Source organism: Balaenoptera borealis (assembly GCF_965194805.1).
Source record: "Balaenoptera borealis genome assembly, chromosome: 5".
Lineage (NCBI taxonomy): Eukaryota > Metazoa > Chordata > Mammalia > Artiodactyla > Balaenopteridae > Balaenoptera > Balaenoptera borealis.
Genome location: NC_138862.1, coordinates 129,520,950 through 129,548,641, shown reverse-complemented (window position 1 = coordinate 129,548,641; position 27,692 = coordinate 129,520,950). Strand labels below are relative to the sequence as shown.

The window sequence follows — 27,692 nt, the reverse complement described above, 5'->3', positions numbered from 1 at the left end:
TCAGATTTCTACATCCTGCCAAGTTATCAATCGGATATGAGGTTAGAATAAAGACATTTAAAAACTCAGAAAGTTTATCTCTTGTTTTCTTAGAGAGTTACTGGAATATATTCTACAGCAAATTAAGTAAACCAAAAAGGAGAAATGCATGAGATCCAGGAAACAGTGGATTCAATCCAGAGAAGCAGTGAAATTAAGTCCCAGGTTGGCAACTGAAGAACAGCCAGTCCAGAATAGAGAAGGTGGAGGATTTCTCTGGAAAGGGAGGTAGAAGAGGATAGTTGTTACATGTGAGAACAGGGAAACTGGAGAGTATGGTGAAGATGCAGCATTGTGTATCAACAAGCTAAAGAAAAGCAATTAGAAACTCCTTGAAAAATGAAAAAACTGTAAGACAGTCATGTATAAACACAAAGCAAACTGAAATGTGACATGATTATAAACAACTGATGGAGGGTAAGAAAAGGAAGTTCATCTAACCTCAATGCCTGGAACATTCTCCTTTGAATGCCCCCAAGGGACATGATGTTGGACCAATAAGAAATGAAATGCATTCCTTATATGCTGCTTAACTTAGCATTCAACAATATTTATATAGTCAAAATGTCATAAAATATTTTAATGTATAACACCTAAAGTCACCCTATGGATTAACTGTAGAAAATTTTACTATGGTTGCAGAACAGTATTTAAACAGCCTGAACAATGTAAAAGTCAAAATATTGCCAACAAAATGTGAAGGAGAAAAAGAGGGAGAAGAGAAAATAAGGGTAAGCGTGCTATAATCATCATCCTTTGTAAAAGGAAATTAAGGCACTAAGATGAATGGGGTGAAAATTAAATGTATAAATAGATTATTTGCAGTTTACAAAGATAACCAATACAAGAACTAAAAATCATAACCTCAAATATTGGGTAAGGGGAGTAAAGTGGGACAGTTTAAATGAGCTAAGTCCTCATCTTCCCTAGCAAAGAATAATAGATATTGTCTAAAGTTGATAGAACTATAAAGAAAAGTAATTGTAGGGACTTCACTGGTGGTGCAGTGGTTGAGAACCCACCTGCCAATGCAGGGGACATGGGCTTGAGCCCTGGTCTGGGAAGATCCCACATGCTGCGGAGTACCTAAGCCCATGTGCCACAACTACTGAGCCTGTGGTCTAGAGCCCACGAGCCACAACTACTGAGCCTGCATGCCACAACCACTGAAGCCCACACGCCTAGAGCCTGTGCTCTGCAACAAGAGAAGCTACCGCAATGAGACGCCCGCACACTGCAATGAAGAGTAAGCCCTGCTCTCCGCAACTAGAGAAAGCCTGAGTGCAGCAGTGAAGACCCAACACAGCCAAAAATAAATAAATTTTAAAAAATAAATTAATTTTAAAAAGTGATGCCTATTTAAAAAAAGTAATTGTAACGTAGTATTTAATTATACTTAAATAATAATTAAATTTTATGTTTAATTATAGAGGTAAGCAGCAAAAGAAATAAAGATATAAACGATTCAAAAGAAGTGGGGCTAAAGGTGCATGGATGGGGTAGGTTGGTAGAATGGTTCTTTCCATCATAAGTTCTTATATACTCCTTGATTTTATACCATGTGTATATGTAATTTCTCTTATTTTTATTGTGGAGAATTTTGAGCATATACAAATGCAGGCAGAGTGATCTACTGAACCCCCATGTACCCATCACCCACCCCCAATAATTATCAGAAACTAAAGAGATAGAGAATTTTAAAAACAGTAGCACTTTCAGTAAGTTGAAATCTTGGTATGGGGAGAACATTAACAAAATAGACCACCAATTAACTAATTTCATCAAGAAAAAGGAGAAAGAACTAATGGACAAAATAAGAAATGACAAGGAGGAACAGAAGAAATTTTTTAAAAGTCATAAAAGACTGTTTTGCAGGCCTCAAATTTATTTGGAAATAAATTTGAAAACCTAGCTGAAATGGAAAATTTCCTAGGAAAATACATCTGACCAAAATTGACCCCATTTTATTTATTTATTTATTTGTTTTATTTATTTATTTTTGGCTGTGTTGGGTCCTTGTTGCTGCGCACGGGCCTTCTCCAGTTGCGGCGAGTGGGGGCCACTCCTCGCTGCAGCGTTAGGGCTCCTCATTGCGGTGGCCTCTCCTGTCGTGGACCACGGGCTCTAGGTGCACGGGCTTCAGTAGTTGTGGTGCATTGGCTTAGCAGTTGTGGCTCATGGGCTGTAGAGCACAGGCTCAGTAGTTGTGACGCACGGGCCCAGCTGCTCCGTGGCATGTGGGATCCTCCCGGACCAGGGCTTGAACCCATGTCCCCTGCATTGGCAGGCGGACTCTCAACCACTGCGCCACCAGGGAAGCCCGACCCCATTTTATTTAGAAAGCTTAACAAAGTAATTTCCTTAGAAGAAGTAGAGATCTTTATTAAGGAACTACCCCACAAAAAGCACCAGGCCCAGGTAGTTTCACAAGGGAATTCTACAAAACCCTCAAAGACCAGATAGTCCTAATGCTTAATAAATTATTCCAGAGAATTGAAAAGGAAGGAAAACTCCATAGCTCCTTCTATGAAACAACTGATACATAAACCAAGTACAGACAGTACAAAAAAGAAAATTGCAAATGAAGATAATTCATGATTAATAATAAAAAGTAATAAATAAAATATTAAACAGATGCATACAACCTGGTGGGATTTATTCCAGGAATTCAAGATTGCTTCAATATTAGGATCTTTTTTAATATCACATGTTGTATCTAAGAAAAAAATTATGATTGTCTCAATAGATGCTGAAATAACTTTGGACAAAATTTAACACCCATTCATTAAAAAATGCTCAAGAAAGTAAGTATTTGAGATGCTTTCTTAACATGATTATAATATATATACCTAGTGCTAAAGCCAATATAGAAAAACATTAGAGGCATTTCCATTAAGATCAGAGACAGGGCAAGGATGTCACAATATCCATTACTGTTCAGCATTGTACTAGAGTAATTATATTGTACAAGAGAAAACAATTAGAGGCATAAGAATGGTTGAAGAAGTAAAGTATTCATAGATGACGTGACAGTAAACCTGGAAACCCAAGAGAATCAGTGATAAAACTCAAAACAATAAAATAATTCAGTAAAATAGTAGGAAATAAAATTAACATATACAATGAACAGAACTTCCATTTCTGACCAAAATGGAGTAACTGGGACTGGATTTGCCTTCTCACCCGAAACAACAAAAAACGTCAGGCAAGAAATACAAAATAATGGTTTTCAAGGTGCCAGACATCTGGCAACAAAAGATAGCGATTCCTGAGAAACAGTAAACAAACAAAGTGATCCTTATGATTGCCTTGAGAGAGTTTCCAAGCCACAGTATGTTGATGGGGACCCTAGGCAGAGTTCAGCGAACTCCCTGACTTTAGGAGACAGAGCTGAGAATCTAGAAGGACCAAAGTAGTTAGAATTCTTGGAACAGAGCACCAAAGAGGAAAGAAATGCACAGAGAGAAAACTCCAGAGAGCTTCAGAACTCCTCCATGAGTATTCAGCAGAGGTACTGATCAACAGATATATGTGAGGAAAGTAACCAAAGCTGAAGAAAGAACTACCCCAAATTAGAGGGAACAGTACCCATAAGTCACCCAGGGCCAACCAAGAATAATATCTGTCTCTACCAGCCAGACTGGAAAACTTCATAATACATGGCACTTTAGGTAGAGTAGTCATAGGAGTCTTGCCTCAGTAGTGGGGAATAATTAGCCCTAAATTAGATAGCACTCAGTCCTGTCTAACAGATCTGAAAAGCAAGATCTAGAAGGATGAAAGGGTTTTTCAAAGTAACTTAACAGCATCCCAGAACATAAAATATTTATTCTATTCAGAACTTGAGAATATAAGAATATAAAAATATCCAGCACTCAAAAAGGTAAAATTCAAAATGGCTGGCAACATCAGGCATGCAAAGAAACAAGAATACAATTGATGATTAGGAGAAAAATCAATCAATTGAAACTGACTCAGAACTGACACAGATGTTAAAATTAGCAGATAAGTATATTAAAACAGAAATCAAAAACTGAATACTTTTTTAAAGACCCAAGTTGAACTTCTAGAGATGAAAACTAAGGTGTCTGGGGTGAAAAATATACCAGATTAGATTAACAGCAGATTAAACATTGCAAATTAAATGACTAGTGAACTTGAAGACATAGAATAGAAACTATCCAAAATGAGACATGGAGACATAAAAAAAGAAAGAAAAATGAAAAGAGCATCAGTGAGCTGTGGGGCCTAACTTCAAGCAACTTAACATACTTATAAATGGAAGAGAGGATGTTGTTAAATAAAGAATTTGTCAGGTCTTAGTCTCAGGTTCCTAGGACAGAACTTCTAAAGCCTCGGAATTTCCCGAATGATGAGTGTCTTTGTTTTTCATGGTGGGCTCCTGGGACCATGCCTGAGTTTATATTAATGAGGTGACTCATTGTGGGCCCCTATATAGTTCCAGGATGAGGGCTTCCCATGCCAGAAAGGCCGACCATGTGATTAGAGGTTGAGACTTTCAGCTAGGTGATATCAGCCTGACCTCCAAAGAGGCAGGGAGCCTGGAGATTGAATTCAGTCGTGTGGCCAGTGATTCAATCAATTGTGTCTACATAATGAAACCCAGTTAAAAACTCTGGACACTGAAGCACAATTGAGCTCCCCCTGGTTAATGATACACAGTAATGTGCTAGGAGGGTGACATGTCTTGAGGACACAGAAGCTCCACATTTTAGACCTTCCCAGACCTTGCCCCGTGCATCTCTTATTTGGCTGGTCCTCATTTGTATCCTTTATAATAGAATAGTAATCATAATATATTACTGTCCCCAGTTCTGTGGGTCATTTGGGCAAGTTGTTGAACCTCAGGGGATAATGGAAACCCCCAAATTCATGGCCAGTTAGTCAGAAGTATGGGTAGCCTGGGAACCCCAGAGTTATGGCTGGTGTCTGAAGTGAGAGGAGTCTTGTGGGGGACTGTGCCCTTAACATGTGAAATCTGCACTAACTCTGCATAGTTAGTGCTGAAATTGCATTCCAGGGGGACAGAAAATTATTTGAAGAGATAATGGCCCAGAATTTTCTGTACTTGGTGAAAACTATAAACCCACGAAACTAAGATGCTCAATAAGCCCAAAGCACAAGAAAAACAAAACTATACTAGGGCACATCATAATAAAGTGGCTCAAAACCAGTAATAAAAAGAAACTTTGAAAAGTAGCCAGAGAAAATAGTCACATTTCATAGAGTGGAACAAAGATAAAGATGACAGCGGATTTCGTGTTGGAAAAGTCCAAGCCAGAAGACAGAGGAGCAACATCTTTAAAGTACTGAAAGAAAAGAACTATCAACCTTGAATACTATACACAGTGAAAATACCATTCAAAAATGAAGGTGAATTAAAGATTTTTTTGGACATAGAAAAGCTCAAAGAATTCATCAGCAGCAGAAATGCACTACAAGAGATGTGTTTTGTTTGTTTGTTTTTTATTTGTTTGTTTGTTTTAAAAGTTGTTTAGGCAAGGAAGAAAGTAATACCAGATGGAAATGCAAATCTACACAAAGGAATGAACTCCAGAAGTGGTAACTACATGTATGTGATTTTTTATTATTCACATCTCTTTAGAAGAAAAGTAACTCTTTAAATGAAACTATCAACAATGCATTATGGTGTTTCTAACATATGTTTAAGTACAATTTGACAACAATAGCATAAAGACTGGGAGAAGAGAAATGGAGGTATATTGTTATGGTTTGCATATAATCCATGAAGTTGTATAACATCTCTTGAAAGTAGATTGTAGTAAATTAAAGATGTATGCTGTAACCTCTGATGCACCTCTAAAATAAGAGTTATAGCTAATAAGCCAAAAAAGGAAATAAAATGAAAGAATCATAAAGAACACTCAGTTAACACAAAAGGAGGAAGAAAAGGAAGAAAAAAAAAGGAACAAAAAATGGATGGGACAGATAGCAAGATGATAGATTTAAACCTAACCATATCAGTAGTCGCATTACATGTAAGTGGTGTGAATACCCCCAAAAGCAAAGATTAGACAAAAAACCAAGACCCAAATATAGTATGTTGCCTGAAAGAAATATAAAGACACAAATAGGTTAAAAGTAAAAGGAGGGAAATATATATACCATGCTAATATTAATCAAAAGAAAGCTCTTACAGAAATGCAAATCAAAACTACAGTGAGGTATCACCTCACACCAGTCAGAATGGCTATTATCAAAAAGTCTACAAATAACAAATGCTGGAGAGGGTGTGGAGAAAAGGGAACCCTCCTACACTGTTGGTGGGAATGTAGATTGGTGCAGCCACTGTGGAACACAGTATAGAGGTTCCTTAAAAAACTAAAAATAGAGCTACCATATGATCCAGCAATCCCACTCCTGGGCACGTATCCAGACAAGACGAAAACCCTAACTTGAAAAGATAAATGCACCCCAGTGTTCGTAGCAGCACTATTTACAATAGCCAAGACATGGAAGCAACCTAAATGTCCATCAATAGATGAATGGCTAAAGAAGATGTATATAATGGAATATTTCTCAGCCATAAAAAGAATGAAATAATGCCATTTGCAGCAACATAGATGGACCTAGAGACTATCACACTAAATGAAGTAAATCAGACAAAGACAAATATCATATGCTATCACTTATATGTGGAGTCTAAAAAAATGATACAAATGAACTTACTTACAAAACAGAAACAGACTCATGGACATAGAAAACAAACTTATGGTTACCAAAGGGGGAAAGGAGGTGAGGGTGGGGGGGAGGATAAATTAGGACCTTGGGGTTAACAGATGTACACTACTCTATATAAAATAGATACACAACAAGGACCTACTATATAGCACAGGGAACTATATTCAGTATCTTCTAATAACCTATAATGGAAAACAATCTGAAAAAGTATATATGTATAAAATAAGTAGCAAGGATATACTGTATAGCACAGAGAATTATAGCCATTATCTTGTAATAACCTATAGTGTAGTATAATCTGCAAAAATACTGAATCACTATGCTGTACACTTGAAACTAACATAATATTGTAAATCAACTATACTTCAATAAAAAATTAAATGAAAAAATTAATTTATTCAAATTTGTAAAATAAATATCTATATTCCAAACGATAAATAAGTAAAATACAGGACCAATCCCATAAGGGACATAGTAGACAAACAGTGGGAAAATGTTAATTCTCACTAGATATCAAAGAAATGTAAATGAAAGCAGTCTGAAGATGACAATTTACACATTCTAAAAGAACCCCCCAAAAAAGTTGAATGTTTATATCCAGTGATGGTGAAGTTGCCCAGAAATTGACTCATACATTCTTACATCCATATTGTTCCCACCCTTTAGCCAGAAATGTTACCACTAAGAACTTAAGAAAGAAACAATTTGGCAAAAGCAGAAAGGTCCCTCCTCATCCTCCTGACTTCTAAATGTTGGAACTCCCACAGCTGAGCCCTTTAACACCTTCTCTTTTCCATCCACATGCACTGTTTGGAGGATCTCACCTATATACCCAGACCTCTCTCCTCGTGGATCTCCAGGAAGAAAGCAGACCCCAGCAGAGATTTTCCTGGGGGTGGGGCTTGGGGGGTTTTTTAGGCACTTCAAGGGCTCTGAACTCAGTCAGAAGGGGCCGTGAAGACAGGAGGGGCCAGAGAGACCACTAAAGCAAGCTTCTTCATAATATTACTCCCTTACGTTGTTAATAACCAAATGTCCCAGGCTTTATCTGATGCGGAGTAAGGATGAGGTCCCCAGGAATTCCCTCATTGCAGTAGCCCTTAGCTCTCCTGCAGGCCACCAGATCTCAGCTGCCCTTGACCCCTGCCTCCAAGTCTGTGAGAATTATTTTTGTGAGGTAGCCCATTCATATTTTGACTTCCTCACTGAAGCCCATGTAGGAGAGCAAAATTTGCCAACCCAAAATGTCTCTTTGGCATGTAGATTATTTCAGGCTGAAAACAATCAAAGCCCAAAAGACTCAGAAAAAAACTTTGACCTTCTCCCTATTTGCCTAAAAGAATTTAGATAGAGGGCCTGTTCCTGGAACAGAGCTATCAGCAGAGATCTCTGCAAAGAATATGGGCTAAGTATGGTGGGGGAAACTGGGCAGGGCCTAGAAATCAGAGTCCACTCTGTGTCCTATTGTCTCTGTGTAGCCCAGCGAACATTTGTTTATCAAACATTTGCTTTTCCATCTTCATGTGAATTGCCTTCCTCCTCTTTGAAGTCCCAAACCACTACTCCCAACATCCACTTGTGTCTTTAGCTGAAGATGGTATTTAAGGTAAGGGCTTTGGCCATTTTGGCTAGTTACTCAGTTTTCCTGGGTCTCTCCCATGTATACACATTTAACTTTTGTTTAATTTTTCCCCTGTTTAAAAAAAAAAAAAAAGTCTTACAAATAAATGGAAAGACATTCCATGTTCATGGATTGAAAGACTTACTATTTTTAAATACCCATACTAGCCAAACCAATCTATAGATTGATGCAATCTCTATCAAAATCCCAATGGTCCCATTCCCCCATTCCCTGGCAACTACCATTTCTGTTCTCTGCTTCTCTGAGTTTGACTATTTTAGATACCTCATATAAGTGGAATCATGGAGATGTTGTTCATTGGATATAAAGTTTCAGTTATCCAAGACAAATAAGTTCTAGAGATCTGCTATACAACATAGCACCTATCATTAACAATACTGTATTGTGCACTTAAAATTTTGTTAGAAGGTAGGTCTCATGTTAAGTATTCTTACCAAAAAACAAACAAAAGAAACAAAAAAAGAAACAGCACAGGGAAAGTGTTGGAGATGAAGTATATGTCTATTACCTTGATTACACTGATGGTTTCCTAGGTGTATGCATGTGTCCAAACTCATCAAATTGTGTATATTAAATAGGTGCAGTTTCTGTATATCAGTTACACCTCAATAAAGTTGTTTAAAAATACCAATGGTATTTTTTGCAGAAATAGAAAAAACAATTCTAAAATTCATATGGAATTTTTAGGACTTGGAATAACCAAAACAATCCTGAGAAAGGAGAACAAAGCTGGAAGTCTCACACTTTATGACTTCAAAACATATTACAAAGATACAGCAATCAAAACAGGATGGTACTGGCATAAACACAGATATACAGACCAATGGAACAGAATAGAGAACCCAGAAATAAATTCTTGCTTATATGGTCAAATGATCTTCAACATGGGTGCCAAGAATAATAATGGGGAAACAACAGTCCCCAACAAATGGAACTGGGAAAACTGGATATCCACATGCAAAGGAAAGAAGTTAGAACGTATCTTACACCATATAGAAAAATTAACTCAAAATGGATTAAAGACCTAAACATAAGAACTGAAACTATAAAACTCCTAGAAGAAGACATAAGGGAAACTTCACGATATTAGATTTGACAATGATTTTATGGATATGACACCAAAAGCACAGGCAACAAAAGCAAAAATAGACAAATGGGATTATATCAAACTTTAAGCCTTCACAGCAAAGAAACAGCACAGTGAAAGGCAACCTACAGAATGGAAAAATATTTGCAAACATATCTGATGAGGTTACTATATCCAGACTATATAAAGAACTCCTGTGACTCAATAACAACAACAACAAACAACCTGAATTTAAAATGGGCAAAGGACTTGAGTAGATATTTCCTCTAAAGATAAAATGTCTAATGAGCATATGAAAAGATGTTCAACATCATTAAATAAGCAGGGGAATGCAAAGCAAAACCACAGTGAGATACCACCTCACACCCATTAGGATGGTTACTTTTTTTTTTTTTTTTAAGTGTTGGTAATGATGTGGAGAAATTGGAATACTGGTAGGAATGTAAAATGGTACAGCCACTATGGAAAGTAATATGGAAGTTCCATATGATCAGCAATACTACTCCTGGGTGTACATCCAAAAGAATTGAAAACAGAATCTCAAAGAGATATTTGTACACCCACGTTGATAGCAGCATTATTCACAATAGCCAAGAGGTGGAAGTAACATAAATGTCCATCAGTGGATGAATGGATAAAGAAAATGTGGTATATACATGGAATGGAATATTGTTCACCTTTTTTAAAAAGGGAAATTCTGTCACATGCAGCAACATAGATAAACATTGAGAACATTATGCTAAGGGAAATAAGCCAGTCACACAAAGATGTATACTGCATGACTCCACTTATATGAGGTATCTAAAGTCAAATTCATACAGATAGAAAGAAGACTGCTGGGTGCCAGTGGCTGAGGGAGGGTGAGGTAAGGATTCATTGTGTGATGAGTGTAGAGTTTTAGTCATCTGGGATTGAGTGGGTGGGGAGTGGGGGGAATCTGGAGATCTGTTGCCCAACAATGTGCAAGTGGTTGACAGTATTGTACTGTATGCTTGGAAATTGTTGGGAGGATGAACCTTATGTATTTTTAAAATTTTTTTTTTATTTTTGGCTGTGTTGGGTCTTCATTTCTGTGTGAGGGCTTTCTCTAGTTGCAGCAAGCGGGGGCCACTCTTCATCGCAGTGCGCGGGCCCCTCACTGTCGTGGCCTCTCTTGTTGCGGAGCACAGGCTCCAGATGCGCAAGCTCAGTAGTTGTGGCTCACGGGCCCAGTTGCCCCGCGGCATGTGGGATCATCCCAGACCAGGGCTCAAACCCGTGTCCCCTGCATTGGCAGGCAGATTCTCAACCACTGCGCCACCAGGGAAGCCCTCTTATGTATTTTTTTTGCCACAAAAAGAAAAGAAAAGGCAGGGTGGCTATATTAATGTCAGACAAAGTAGTTTTTAGAGAAAATAATGTTGCTAGGGAATGATAAAGGGATCAATTTATCAAGAGGATATAACAATTCTAAATGTTTATACACCTAATAACAGACCTTCAAAATGCATGAATCAATATCCGATAGAACTGCAAGGATAAATGCACAATTATAGTTGTAGATTTCCACGTACTGCTGTGAATAATGAATAGAACAAGTAGAGAAAAAATCAATAAGGATATAGAACACTTAAACAAGACTATCAACCAACCTGACCTAATTGACATTTGTATTACATTTCACCCAACAACAGCAGAATACACATTCCTTTATTTTTTTCTCTGAAATCTTGATATATTTTATTATATTTTTCCCCACATGTTATCTTTTCTACTTTATATTGTAAACCAGAAAGGGTATTAGGAATCTAAGTAAGAAGGTGTGGGTTCACACATACCTTTGTCATACAGAATACACATTCCTTTAACATGTACACAGAATATTTACCAAAATAGACCATATTCTGGGCCATAGAACAAATCTCAACAAATTTTAGATACTCAGCTCACAAAATATGTTCTCTGGCCATAATGGAATTAAATTAGAAATAATAACAGATCTGTGAAAAATTCCTGAATATTTTATAACTAAGTAACCTATGGGTCAGAGAAGAAGAAATCAAAAGGAAAATTAGGAAGTATTTTGAAATGAATGAAAATGAAAATACAACATATCAAAATTTATGGGATTCCGCTAAAGCTGTATTTATTTTTTTACTTCCTATTGTATTTTTTTTTGAATTTTTAAATTATTTTTATATAGCAGGTTCTTATTAGTTATCTATTTTATACATATTACTGTATATATGTCAATCCCAATCTCCCAATTCATCCCACTCACCCACCCCCACGCTTTCCCCCCTTGGTGTCCATATGTCTGTTCTCTACATCTGTGTCTCTATTTCTGCCTTGCAGACCGGTTCAACTGTACCATTTTTCTAGATTTCACAAAAATGCATTAATATACAATATTTGTTTTTCTCTTTCTGACTTACTTCACTCTGTATGACAGTCTCTAGGTCCATCCACATCTCTACAAATGACCCAGTTTCGTTCCTTTTTATGGCTGAGTAATATTCCACTGTGTATATGTACCACATCTTCTTTATCCTTTCGTCTGCCGATGGGCATTTGGGTTGCTTCCATGACCTGGCTATTGTATATAGTGCTGCAGTGAACACTGGGGTGCATGTACCTTTTTGAATTATGGTTTTCTCTGGGTATATGCCCAGTAGTGGGATTGCTGGGTCATATGGTAGCTCTATTTTTAGTTATTTGGTTTTTTTTAAAGAAACTCATTTATTTAATTAATTTATTTATTTATTTTTGGCTGTGTTGGGTCTTCATTTCTGTGCAAGGGCTTTCTCTAGTTGCGGCAAGTGGGGGCCACTCTTCATCGTGGTGCGAGGACCTCTCACTATTGCGGGCTCTCTTGTTGCGGAGCACAGGCTCCAGACGTGCAGGCTCAGTAGTTGTGGCTCACGGGCCTAGTTGCTCTGCGGCATGTGGGATCCTCCCAGACCAGGGCTCGAACCCATGTCCCCTGCATTGGCAGGCAGATTCTCAACCACTGCGCCACCAGGGAAGCCCTATTTTTAGTTTTTTAAGGCACCTCTATACTGTGTTCCACAGTGGCTGTATCAATTTACATTCCACCAACAGTGCAAGAGGGTTCCCTTTTCTCCACACCCTCTCCAGCATTTGTTGTTTGTAGATTTTCTGATGATGCCCATTCTAACTGGTGTGAGGTGATAACCGCAGTGTAGTTTGGATTTGCATTTCTCTAATAATTAGTAATGTTGAGCAGCTTTTCATGTGCCTCTTGGCCATCTGTATGTTTTCTTTGGAGAAATGTCTATTTAGGTCTTCTGCCCATTTTTGAATTGGGTTGTTTGATTTTTAAATATTGAGCTGCATGAGCTACTTGTAAATTTTGGAGATTGATCCTTTGTCTGTTGATTCGTTTGCAAATATTTTCTCTCATTCTCAGGGTTGTCTTTTCATCTTGTTTACAGTTTCCTTTGCTGTGCAAAAGCTTTTAGGTTTCATTAGGTCCCATTTATTGATTTTTGTTTTTATTTCCATTACTCTACGAGGTGGGTCAAAAAGGATCTGACTGTGTTTTATGTCAGATTGTTCTTCCTATGTTTTCCTCTAAGCGTTTTATGGTGTCCAGTCTTACATTTAGGTCTTTAACCCATTTTGAGTTTCTTTTTGTGTATGGTGTTAGGGAGTGTTCTAATTTCATTCTTTTACATGTAGCTATCCAGTTTTCCCAGCACCACTTATTGAAGAGACTGTCTTTTCTCCAAGGCAAGGTATCCTTGCCTCCTTTGTCATACATTAGTTGACCATAGGTGCATGGGTTTATCTCTGGGCTTTCTATGCTGTTCCATTGATCTATATTTCTGTTTTTGTGCCAGTACCATATTGTCTTGATTACTGTAGCTTTGTAGTATAGTCTGAAGCCGGGGAGTCTGATTCCTCCAGCTCCGTTTTTTGCCCTCAAGATAGCTTTGGCTATTCGGGGTTTTTTGTGTCTCCATACAAATTTTAAGATTTTTTGTTCTAGTTCTGTAAAAAATGTCATTGGTAATTTGATAGGGAGTGCATTGAATCTGTAGATTGCTTTGGGTAGTATAATCATTTTCACAATATTGATTCTTCCAATCCAGGAACATGGTATATCTCTCCATCTGTCTTATCATCTTTGATTTCTTTCATCCGTGTCTTATAGTTTTCTGAGTACAGGTTTTTTACCTCCATAGGGAGGTTCATTCCTAGGTATTTTATTCTTTTTGTTGCAATAGTGAATGGGACTGTTTCCTTAATTTCTCTTTCTGATCTTTCATTGTTAGTGTATAGGAATGCAAGAGATTTCTGTGCATTCATTTTGTATCCTGAAACTTTACGAAATTCATTAATTAGCTCTAGTAGTTTTCTGGTGGCCTCTTTAGGATTATCTATGTATAGTTGCATATCATCAGCATGATAGTTTTACTATCATGTAAAACAGTGACAGTTTTACTTTTTCTTTCCCAATTTGTATTCCTTTTATTCCTTTTAATTCTCTGATTGCCGTGGCTAGGACTTCCAAAACTAGGTTAAATAATAGTGGTGAGAGTGGACATCCTTGTCTTGTTCCTGATCTTAGAGGAAATGCTTTCAGTTTTTCACCATTGAGAATGATGTTTGCTGTGAGTTTGTCATATATGGCCTTTATTATGTTGAGGTAGGTTCCCTCTTATGCCCACTTTCTGGAGAGTTTTTATCATAAATGGGTGTTGAATTTTGTCAAAAGCTTTTTCTGGATCTATTAAGATGATCATATGGTTTTTATTCTTCAATTTGTTCATGTGATGTATCACATTGACTGATTGGTGTATATTGAAGAATCCTTGCATCCCTGGGATAAATCCCACTTGATCATGGTGTATGATCCTTTTAATGTGTTGTTGGATTCTGTTTGCTAGTATTTTTTTGAGGATTTTTGCATCTATATTCATCAGTGATATTGGTCTGTAATTTTCTTTTTTTGTCGTATCTTTGTCTGGTTTTGGTATCAGGGTGATGGTGGCCTCGTAGGATGAGTTTGGCAGTGTTCCTTCCTCTGCAGTTGTTTGGAAGAGTTTGAGTAGGATGGGTGTTAGCTCTTCTCTAAATGTTTGGTAGAATTCACCTGTGAAGCCATCTGGTCCTGGACTTTTGTTTGTTGGAAGATTTTTAATCACAGTTTCAATTTCATTACTTGTGATTAGTCTGTTCATATTTTCTATTTCTTCCTGGTTCAGTCTGGGAAGGTTATACCTTTCTAAGAATTTGTCCATTTCTTCCAGGTTGTGCATTTTACTGGCATAGAGTTGCTTGTAGTAGTCTCTTAATAATGCTTTGTATTTCTGCAGTGTCCATTGTAACTTCTCCTATTTCATTTCTAATTTTATTGATTTGAGTCCTCTCCCTCTTTTTCTTGATGAGTCTGGCTAATGGTTTATCAATTTTGTTTATCTTCTCAAAGAACCAGCTTTTAGTTTTATTGATCTTTGCTTTTGTTTCTTTGTTTTTATTTCATTTATTTCTGCTCTGAACTTTATGATTTCTCTCCTGCTAATTTTGGGTTTTGTTTGTTCTTCTTTCTCTAGTTCCTTTAGGTGTGAGGTTAGTTTATTTGAGATTTTTATTGTTTCTTGAGGTAGGATTGTATTGCTATAAACTTCCCTCTTAGAACTGCTATTGCTGCATCCCATAGGTTTTGGATCGCTGTGTTTTTGCTATCATTTGTCTCTAGGTTTTTTTTGATTTTCTCTTTGATTTCTTCAGTGATCTCTTGGTTATTTAGCAACGTATTGTTTAGCCTCCATGTGTTTGTGTTTTTTACGGTTTTTTTCCCTGTAATTGATTTCTAATCTAATGGCGTTGTCGTCGGAAAAGATGCTTGATATGATTTCAGTTCCCTTAAATTAATCGAGGCTTGATTTCTGACCCAAGATGTGATCTGTCCTAGAGAATGTTCCATGTGCACTTGAGAAGAAAGTGTAATCTGCTGTTTTCTGATGGAATGGTCTATAAATATCAATTAAATCTATCTGGTCTATTTTGTCATTTAAACTTGTGTTTCCTTATTAATTTTCTGTCTGGATGATCTGTCCATTGGTGTAAGTGAGGTGTTAAAGTTCCCCACTATTACTGTGTTACTGTCGATTTCCTCTTTTATAGCTGTTAGTATTTGCCTTATGTATTGAGGTGCTCCTATGTTGGGTGCATAAATATTTATAATTGTTATATCTTCTTCTTGGATTGATCCCTTGATCATTATGTAGTGTCCTTCCTTGTCTTTTGTAATATTCTTTATTTTAAAGTCTATTTTATCTGATATGAGTATTGCTACTCCAGCTTTCTTTTGATTTCCATTTGCATGGAATATCTTTTTCCATCCCTTCACTTTCTGTCTGTATGTGTCCCTAGGTCTGAAGTGGGTCTCTTGTAGACAGCATATATGTGGATCTTGTTTTTGTATCCATTCAGCGAGCCTGTGTCTTTTGGTTGGAGTATTTAATCCATTCACGTTTAAGGTAATTATCGATATGTATGTTCCTATGACCATTTTCTTAATTGTTTTGGGTTTGTTTTTGTAGGTCCTTTTCTTCTCTTGTGTTTCCCACTTAGAGAAGTTCCTTTAGCATTTGTTGTAGAGCTGGTTTGGTGGTGCTGAACTCTCTTAGCTTTTGCTTGTCTGTAAAGCTTTTGATTTCTCCATCAAATCTAAATGAGATCCTTGCTGGGTAGAGTAATTTTGGTTGTAGGTTCTTCCCTTTCATCACTTTAAGTATATCATGCCACTCCCTTCTGGCTTGCAGAGTTTCTGCTGAGAAATCAGCTGTTAACCTTATGGGAGTTCCCTTGTATGTTATTTGTCATTTTTCCCTTGCTGCTTTCAATAATTTTTCTTTGTCCTTAATTTTTGCCACTTTGATTACTATGTGTCTCGGCGTGTTTCTCCTTGGGTTTATTCTGTATGGGACTCTCTGCGCTTCCTGGACTTGGGTGGCTATTTCCTTTCCCATGTTAGGGAAGTTTTCGACTATAATCTCTTCAAATATTTTCTCTGGTCCTTTCTCTCTCTCTTCTCCTTCTGGGACCCCTATAATGCGAATGTTGTTGCGTTTCATGTTGTCCCAGAGGTCTCTTAGGCTGTCTTCATTTCTTTTCATTCTTTTTTCTTTATTCTGTTCCGCAGCAGTGAATTCCACCATTCTGTCTTCCAGTCACTTATCTGTTCTTCTGCCTCAGTTATTCTGCTATTGATTCCTTCTAGTGTAGTTTCCATTTCAGTTATTGTATTGTTCATCTCTGTTTGTTTGTTCTTTAATTCTTCTAGGTGTTTGTTAATCATTTCTTGCATCTTCTCAGTCTTTGCCTCCATTCTTTTTCTGAGGTCCTGGATCATCTTCACTATCATTATTCTGAATTCTTTTTCTGGAAGGTTGCGTATCTCCACTTCTTTTAGTTGTTTTTCTGGGGTTTTATCTATCTGTTACATAGTCCTCTGCCTTTTCATTTTGTCTGTCTTTCTGTGAATGTGGTTTTCGTTCCACAGGCTGCAGTATTGTAGTTCTTCTTGCTTCTGCTGTCTGCCTTCTGGTGGATGAGGCTATCTAAGAGGCTTATGCAAGCTTCCTGTTGGGAGGGACTGTTGGTGGGTAGAGCTGGGTGTTGCTCTGCTGGGCAGAGCTCAGTAAAACTTTAATCTGCTTGTCTGCTGATGGGTAGGGCTGAGTTCCCTCCCTGTTGTTTGTTTGGCCTGAGGCAACCCAGCACTGGAGGCTACAGCCTCTTTGGTGGGGCTAATGGCGGACTCCGGGAGGGCTCATGCCAAGGAGTACTCCCCAGAACTTCTGCTGCCAGTGTCCTTGTCCCCGCGGTGAGCCACAGCCACCCCCCACCTCTGCAAGAGACCCTCCAACACTAGCAGGTGGGTCTGATTCAGTCTCCTATGGGGTCACTGCTCCTTCCCCCCTGGGTCCTCATGTGCACACTACTTTGTGTGTGCCCTCCAGCAGTGGAGTCTGTTTCCCCCAGTCCTGTCGAAGTCCTGGAATCAAATCCCTCTAGGCTGAAAAGTCTGATTCTCTGGGAATTCCTCCTCCTGTTGCCGGACCCCCAGGTTGGGAAGCCTGACGTGGGGCTCAGAACCTTAACTCCAGTGGGTGGACTTCTGTGGTATAATTGTTCTCCAGTTTGTGAGTCACCCACCCAGCAGTTATGGGATTTGATTTTATTGTGATTGTGCCCCTCCTACTGTCTCACTGCGGCTTCTCCTTTGTCTTTGGATGTGGGATATCATTTTTGGTGAGTTCCAGTGTCTTCCTCTGGATGATTGTTCAGCAGTTAGTTGTGATTCCAGCACTCTTGCAAGAGGGAGTGAGTGCACGTCCTTCTACTCCGCCATCTTGAGCCAATCACTTTAAAGCTGTATTTAATAAGTGAGTTTAGCAAGGTTACAGTTACATTATCAATGTACAAAACTCAATTTTCTTTCTATATACTAGCAACAAATAATTGGAAATTGAAATCTTTTAAATACCATTTATAATACTACCCAAAAATATCAAATACTTAGAGGCAGATCTGACACTAGATGTGCAAGACATGTGTACTGAAAACAGTAAAACATTGCTGAGAGAATTTAAGATTTATATAAATGGAGAGATTGTCTTCTTTATGGATGGGAAGACTTGATATTATTAAGATGTCAGTTTTACGTTAGATTTGACTCTTAGAACCATAGTAATGTTTTGCATACTCTCCCTGCAATAAATAATGAATTATAATCAACCAAGACCTGTAGGCAAGAAACCCAAAATAGAATATAAACAGTAACAAATGAACTGAAATGTATTACACACGGATAACACAACCACATTAAAGAGGATAAAGGCAGATAAGGAAAGAGCTAACCTAAGTAACCTTGGAAACAATATTTTAACTGGATACTCTTAAGACTAAAGACAAAAGGTACTGTACACAAATACTGTAGTCTAGTTAGTAAATTACTTTCTCAATGGGGTATGTGTTGGAAAGTCTGTTAAAGTTACAAAGGAAAGGGGGAAGTCAAGAATGAACCTTGCGGTATTGAATTGAAATCAGTTATCTGTATGATTACATAGTTTTTAATATTCACACATAGAAAGAGAAAGAAATATATGTGTATGCGTGGACTGATATACATACATATGTATATATCTAGTTCTGTCTGCCAAGAGGGTCCACTAGCAATGACACCCTAGTAGTAACAAGCAGCCCCCAGATTTGGTTTCTCAATACCATTCTGCAGTAAAAGGAATCAGGGCTGCTTGGAGAAAAGGTTGATTCTAGGGCTGGAGCTGGAAAATATAAGATGAGACTGGACCATCTTGTGATACCAAAAAATATAGAAGTGCTTACAAAAGGATGGGACATGTCAAGAGGACACAGGAGCCAAAGCTAGCTCATAAATTGAACAAACAAGTATACTGGAGAGAAAGGACAGCTCTTCCTTATAGAAGAATTTCAGTTAATAAATGTAGAGGGAATGAGGGAAAAAACAAAGTAAACACCACTATATAAATTAGGTAGGGGGAGACCTTCAAGATGGCAGAAGAGTAAGACGTGGAGATCACTTTCCTCCCCACAAATACATCAGACATACATCTACATATGGAACAACTCCTACAGAACACCTACTGAATGCTGGCAGAAAACCTCAGACCTCCCAAAAGGCAAGAAACTCCCCACGTACCTGGGTAGGGCAAAAGAAAAAACAGAGACGAAAGAATAGGGACGGGACCTGCACCAGTGGGAGGGAGCTGTGAAGGTTGAAAAGTTTCCACACACTAGGAAGCCCCTTCACTCGTGGAAACGGGGGGGTGGGTAGGGGGGAAGCTTCGGAGCCACAGAGGAGAGCACAGCAACAGGGGTGCAGAGGGCAAAGCAGAGAGATTCCCGCACAGAAGATTGCTGCTGACCAGCACTCACCAGCCTGAGAGGCTTGTCTGCTCACCTGCTGGGACGGGTGGGGGCTGGGATCTGAGGCTCCGGCTTCAGAGGTCAGATCCCAGGGAGAGGACTGGGGTTGGTTGCATGAACACAGCCTGAGAGGGCTAGTGCGCCACAGCTAGCCAGGAGGAGGTCCGGGAAAAAGTCTGGAACTGCCTAAGAGGCAAGAGACAATTGTTTCGGGGTGCACGAGGAGAGGGGGTTCAGAGCACCACCCAGACGAGTGCCAGAGACAGGCGCAAGCTACAGCTATCAGCACGGACCCCAGAGACGGGCATGAGATGCTAGGGCTGCTGCTGCCGCCACCAAGAAGCCTGTGTGCAAGCACAGGTCATTGTCCACCCCTCCCCTCCCGGAAGCCTGTGCAGCCCGCCACTGCCAGGGTCCCGTGATGGAGAGACAACTTCCCCGGGAGAACACACGGTGCGCCTCAGGCTGTTGCAACGTCATTCTGGCCTCTGTTGCCGCAGGTTCTCCCCGCATTCCATTCCCCTTCCTCCCCCAAGCCTGAGTGAGCCAGAGCCCCCTAATCAGCTGCTACTTTTAACCCTGTCCTGTCTGGGCAGGAACAGGCACCCTCAGGCGACCTACACGCAGAGGCGGGGCAGATCCAAAGCTGAACCCCAGGAGCTGTGCAAAGAAGAGAAAGGGAAATTTCTCCCAGCAGCCTCAGGAGCAGCGGATTAAATCTCCACAATCAACTTGATGTACCCTGCATCTGTGGAATACGTGAATAGACAATGAATCACCCCAAAATTGAGGTGGTGGACTTTGGGAGCAACGATATATATTTTTTTTCCTTTTTTTCTTTTTTTGAGTGTATGTGTATGCTTCTGTGTGATTTTGTCTGTATAGCTTTGCTTTTACCATTTGTCCTAGGGTTCTGTCTGTCCGTTTTTTGTTTTGTTTTGTTTTGTTTTTTAGTATAGTTTTTAGCGCTTGTTATCATTGGTGGATTTGTTTTTTGGTTTGGTTGCTCTCTTCCTTCTGTTTTCCTTTTTTTAATTTATTTTTAATTTTTTTATTTTTAATAATTATTTTTTATTTTAATAACTTTATTTTATTGTATTTCTCTTTTTTCTCTTTCTTTCTTTTCTTCTTTTTTTCTCCCTTTTCTTCTGAGCTGTGTGTCTGACAGGGTCTTGGTGCTCTGGCCAGGTGTCAGGCCTGTGCCTCTGAGGTGGGAGAGCCAAGTTCAGGACATTGGTCCACCAGAGATCTCCCAGCTCCACATAATATCAAATGGCGAAAGCTCGCCCAGAGATCTCCATCTCAACACTAAGACCCAGCTCCACTCAACGACCAGCAAGCTACAGTGCTGGACACCCTATGCCAAACAACTAGCAAGACAGGAAAACAACCCCACCCATTAGCACAGAGGCTGCCTAAAATCATAATAAGGTTACAGATGTGCCAAAACACACCACTGGACATGGACCTGCCCACCAGAAAGACAAGATCCAGCCTCATCCAGCAGAACATGGGCACTAGTCCCCACCACCAGGAAGCCTACACAACCCACTGAACCAACCTTAGCCACTGGGGGCAGACACCAAAAACAACAGGAACTACGAACCTGCAGCCTGCGAAAAGGAGACCCCAAACACAGTAAACTAAGCAAAATGAGAAGGTAGAAAAACACACAGCAGATGAATGAGCAAGGTAAAAACCCACCAGACCAAATAAATGAAGAGGAAATAGGCAGTCTACCTGAAAAAGAATTCAGAGTAATGATAGTAAACATGATCCAAAATCTTGGAAATAGAATGGAGAAAATACAAGAAATGTTTAACAAGGACCTAGAAGAACTAAAGAGTAAAGAAACAATGATGAACAATACAATAAATGAAATTTAAAATTCTCTAGAATGAATCAATAGCAGAATAACTGAGGCAGAAGAACGGATATGTGACCTGGAAGATAAAATAGTGGAAATAACTACTGCAGAGCAGAATAAAGAAAAAATAATGAAAAGAATTGAGGACAGTCTCAGAGACCTCTGGGACAACATTAAACACACCAACATTCGAATTATAGGGGTCCCAGATAAAGAAGGAAAAGAGAAAGGGACTGAGAAAATATTAGGAGAGATTATAGTTGAAAACTTCCCTAATATGGGAAAGGAAATAGTTAATCAAGTCCAGGAAGCACAGAGAGTCCCATACAGGATAAATCCAAGGAGAAACATGCCAAGACACATATTAATCAAACTATCAAAAATTAAATACAAAGAAAAAATATTAAAAGCAGCAACGGAAAGACGACAAATAACATATAAGGGAATCCCAATAAGGTTAACAGCTGATCTTTCAGCAGAAACTCTGCAAGCCAGAAGGGAGTGGCAGGACATAGTTAAAGTGATGAAAGAGAAAAACCTACAAGCAAGATTACTCTACCCAACAAGGATCTCATTCAGATTCGATGGAGAAATTAAAACCTTTACAGACAAGCAAAAGTTAAGAGAATTCAGCAGTACCAAACAGCTTTACAACAAATGCTAAAGGAACTTCTCTAGGCAGGAAACACAAGAGAAGGAAAAGACCTACAATAACAAACCCAAAACAATTAAGAAAATGGTAATAGAATCATACATATTGATAGTTACCTTAAATGTAAATGGATTAAATGCTCCCACCAAAAGACGTAGACTGGCTGAATGGATACAAAAACCAAACCCGTATATATGCTGTCTACAAGAGACCCACTTCAGACCTAGGGACAAATACAGACTGAGAGTGAGGGGATGGAAAAAGATATTCCATGCAAATGGAAATCAAAAGAAAGCTGAAGTAGCAATACTCATATCAGATAAAATAGACTTTAAAATAAAGAATGTTACAAAAGACAAGGAAGGACACTACATAATGATCAAGGGATCAATCCAAGAAGAAGATATAACAATTATAAATATATATGCACCCAACATAGGAGCACCTTGATACATAAGGCAACTGCTAACAGCTATAAAAGAGAAAATCGACAGTAACACAGTAATAGTGGGAGACTTTAACACCTCACTTACACCAATGGACAGGTCATCCAAACAGAAAATTAATAAGGAAACACAAGCTTTAAATGACACAATAGACCAGATAGATTTAATTGATATTTATAGACCATTCCATCAGAAAACAGCAGATTACACTTTCTTCTCAAGTGCACACGGAACATTCTCCAGGATAGATCACATCTTGGGTCACAAATCAAGCCTCAGTAAATTTAATAAAATTGAAATCATATCAAGCATCTTTTCTGACCACAACACTATGAGATTAGAAATCAGTTACAGGGAAAACAAATGTAAAAAATCACAAACACATGAAGGCTAAACAATACGTTACTAAATAACCAAGAGATCACTGTAGAAATCAAAGAGGAAATTTAAAAAAACCTAGAGACAAATGACAACAAAAACATGATGATCCAAAACCTATGGGATGCAGCAAAAGCAGTTCTAAGAGGGAAGTTTATAGCAATACAATCCTACCTCAAGAAACAATAAAAATCTCAAATAAACTAACCTTACACCTAAAGGAACTAGAGAAAGAAGAACAGACAAAACCCAAAATTAGTAGAAGGAAAGAAAACATAAAATTCAGAGCACAAATAAATGAAATAGAAACAAAGAAAACAATAGCGAAGACCAATAAAAATAAAAGCTGGTTCTTTGAGAAGATAAACAAAATTGATAAACCATTAGCCAGACTCACCAAGAAAAAGAGGGAGAGGACTCAAATCAATAGAAATAGAAATGAAAAAGGAGAAGTAACAACTGACATTGCAGAAATACAAAAGATCATGAGAGATTACTACAAGCAACTATATGCCAATAAAATGGACAAACTGGAAGAAATGGACAGATTCTTAGAAAAGCACAACCTTCTGAGACTGAACCAGGAAGAAATAGAAAATATAAACAGACCATCCACAAGCACTGAAATTGAGACTGTGATTAAAAATCTTCCAACAAACAAAAGCCCAGGACCAGATGGCTTCACAGGCGAATTCTATCAAACATTTAGAGAAGAGCTAACACCTATCCTTCTCAAACTCTTCGAAAATATTGCAGAGGGAGGAACACTCCCCAACTCATTCTACGAGGCCACCATCACCCTGATACCAAAACCAGACAAAGATGTCACAAAGAAAGAAAACTACAGACCAATATCACTGATGAACATAGATGCAAAAATCCTCAACAAAATACTAGCAAACAGAATCCAACAGCACATTAACAGGATTATACACCATGATCAAGTGGGGTTTATTCCAGGAATGCAAGAGTTCTTCAATATACGCAAATCAATCAACGTGATACATCATATTAACAAATTGAAGGAGAAAAACCATATGATCATCTCAATAGATGCAGAGAAAGCTTTCGACAAAATTCAACACCCATTTCTGATAAAAGCCCTGCAGAAAGTAGGCATAGAGGGAACTTTCCTCAACATAATAAAGGCCATATATGACAAACCCACAGCCAACATTGTCCTCAATGGTGAAAAACTGAAACCATTTCCACTAAGATCAGGAACAAGACAAGGTTGCCCACTCTCACCACTATTACTCAACATAGTTTTGGAAGTGTTAGGAACAGCAGTCAGAGAAGAAAAATAAATAAAAGGAATCCAAATCGGAAAAGAAGTAAAGCTGTCACTGTTTGCAGATGACATGATACTGTACATAGAGAATGCTACCAGAAAACTACTAGAGCTAATCAATGAATTTGGTAAAGTAGCAGGATACAAAATTAATGCACAGAAGTCTCTTGCATTCCTATATGCTAATGATGAAAAATTTGAAAGAGAAATTAAGGAAACACTCCCATTTACCATTGCAACAAAAAGAATAAAATACCCAGGAATAAATCTACCTAAGGAGACAAAAGACCTGTATGCAGAAAACTATAAGACACTGATGAAAGAAATTAAAGATGATAGAAACAGATGGAGAGGTATACCATGTTCTTAGATTGGAAGAATCAACATTGTGAAAATGACTCTACTACCCAAAGCAATCTGCAGATTCAATGCAATCCCTATCAAACTACCACTGGCATTTTTCACAGAACTAGAACAAAAAATTTTACAATTTCTCTGGAAACACAAAAGACCCCGAATAGCCAAAGCAATCCTTAGAAAGAAAAACGGAGCTGGAGGTATCAGGCTCCCTGACTTCAGACTATACTACAAAGCTACAGTAATGAAGACAGTATGATACTGGCACAAAAACAGAAATACAGGTCAATGGAACAGGATAGAAAGCCCAGAGACAAACCCACGCACGTATGGTCACCTTATTTTTGATAAAGGAAGCAAGAATATACAATGGAGGAAAGACAGCTTCTTCAGTAAGTGGTGCTGGGAAAACTGGACAGCTACATGTAAAAGAATGAAATTAGAACACTCCCTAACACCATACACAAAAAGAAACTCAAAATGGATTAAAGACCTAAATGTAAGGCCAGACACTATAAAACTCTTAGAGGAAAACATAGGCAGAACACTCTATGACATAAATCACAGCAAGATCCTTTTTGACCCACCTCCTAGAGAAATGGAAATAAAAACAAAAATAAACAAATGGGACCTAGTGAAACTTAAAAGCTTTTGCACAGCAAAGGATACCATAAACAAGATGAAAAGACAACTCTCAGAATGGGAGAAAATATTTGCAAATGGAGCAACTGACAAAAGATTCATCTCCAAAATTTACAAGTAGCTCATGCAGCTTAATATCAAAAAAACAAACAACCCAATCCAGAAATGGGCAGAAGACCTAAATAGACATTTCTCCAAAGAAGATATACAGCTTGCCAACAGACACATGAAAGAATGCGCCACATCACTAATCATTAGAGAAATGCAAATCAAAACTACAATGAGGTATCACCTCACACCAGTCAGAATGGCCATCATCAAAAAATCTACGAACAATAAATGCTGGAGAGGGTGTGGAGAAAAGGGAATCCTCTTGCACTGTTGGTGGAAATGTAAATTGATACAGCCACTATGGAGAACAGTATGGAGGTTCCTTAAAAAAATAAAAATTTAACTACCATACGACCCAGCAGTCCCACTACTGGGCATATACCCTGAGAAAACCATAATTCAAAAAGAGTCATGTACCACAATGTTCATTGCAGCACTATTTACAATAGCCAGGACATGGAAGCAACCTAAGTGTCCATCAACAGCTGAATGGATAAAGAAGATGTGGCACATATATACAATGGAATATTACTCAGCCATAAAAAGTAATGAAACTGAGTTATTTGTAGTGAGGTGGATGGACCTAGAGTCTGTCATACAGGCTGAAGTAAGTCAGAAAGAGAAAAACAAATACCGTATGCTAACACATATATATGGAATCTTAAAAAAAAAAATGGTTCTGAAGAACCTAGGGGCAGGACAGGAATAAAGATGCAGATGTATAGAATGGACTTGAGGACACTGGGAGGGGGAAGGGTAAGCTGGGATGAAGTGAGAGAGTGGCATGGACTTATATATACTACCAAATGTAAAATAGCTAGTGGGAAGCAGCTGCATAGCACAGGGAGATCAGCTCGGTGCTTTGTGACCACCTAGAGGGGTGGGATAGGGAGGGTGGGAGGAAGATGCAAGAGGGAAGAGATACGGGGATATATGTTTATGTATAGCTGATTCACTTTGTTATAAAGCAGAAACTAACACACCATTGTAAAGCAATTATACTCCAATAAAGATGTTAAATAAGTAAATAAATAAATAAGGTAAACACCACTATATAAATGCCACAATCAGTTTCCATCAATGGCTGCTGAAATCTGTGGGCACAAGTTTGCAGAGAAACAGGATATTGGCAGAGTCGTAAAGTATCTCCCCCATGATATTTATCAGTTATTAAGGGGTAATAATAAATTTATGGTGGCAACCCAGCAGTTACCACTTTAACCAAGTGTGTTCAAAAATTAACACAAGTTGTAAGACATATCAGCATCACAGACTCCTTGCAAGACTGAAAAGGACACAACATCACTTCTGTGGTATACCCATTAAAAGTGTGTAACTTTAATGATGAGGAAATACCAGACAATGCCACATTGAGAGACATTCTACAGAATAACTAACCAGAACTCATAAAGTGTCAGAATCATGAAATAAAAGGAAAGACTGAAGAACTGCCACAGATTGGGAGAGACCAATGAGACACAAGAACTAATGCAGTTAGGATCCTGGAACAGAAAAAACGTATTAGGGGAAAAGCTGGAAATTTTTGAATAAGGTCTGTAGGTTAGTATTACATCAATGTTCATTTCCTAGTTTTGATAATTGTACTATGGTTTGTAAGTTGTTACCATTATGGGAAGCTGGGAGAAAGATGTAGGAAATCTCTCTATAAAATTTTTGCAATTTTCTGTAAGTCTAAAATTATTTCCAAATAAAATTTAAAGAAATAGTTAGGTCCATTGGTTTTAGACTGTATTGGTAGGTATGAATAGCTAACTGCTCTGAAGAAACAAAGGAAAGCGATATAACTGATGTCTGTCCATTCATGACTAGCCAATTAATAGATTATATCTATGTTAGCATTGCTGTTGCCTCTGGTTATTAAATTAACAGTAATTATCTCCATTAGGTTCTCTAGGCTCATTCAAAGTGCTTTTAAAACCTAATTAGAAAATAAAAACAGTATTTCAAGAATTTAATATTCTAATAGTCTTCCATGAGAACAAAATATCAGATTTTAAAATAAATAAAATCCTAAATTGGAAAACAAATTTGTCAACATAGTTATTTTGATGAACATAAGCTGGTTCATACAACTTAACATAGATTTAAAGCTATTTGGCTACAAGGCTATTTTTTTTTCCAAAAATTTCCCGTGTCTGTAGTTTGAGAAAGAATCGTTCTAGTGGGCTTGTGTCTATCATCCTTTCTGTGTAAATTTCACTTAGCAATCCCTACCAAGATCTGTGGGATGAATTTCCCGGACATGCATGTTAGAATTATAGTATGTACCTGTAAGACATTTGATTCATAAATCACCAAATATTGCTAAATTAAAATTTTAACTTTTTATTGCCATATACTGTGCATATCAAAAACACACATAAGTATGCTTGTGAAATATTTGAATTTAATAAAGTACTAATTACATTTTAAGTACATTGTTCAATATTCTGAAACAGCAAGTTTGCTCAACTGGCAAGTATTCTACAAGAGGGAAAAAAATTCTGTAGGTGTCTTGGGGGTATTTTTGGTATGT

The 27,692-nt window shown here is 38.1% G+C and overlaps 1 protein-coding gene across 4 annotated transcripts in view; it reads left to right on the top strand.

The window, feature by feature from the left end:
* PPP2R3A (protein phosphatase 2 regulatory subunit B''alpha) overlaps positions 1 to 27,692 on the top strand; it is a 206,310-nt gene that overhangs the window by 97,781 nt on the left and 80,837 nt on the right. The gene's annotated exons all lie outside the window — the stretch shown is intronic.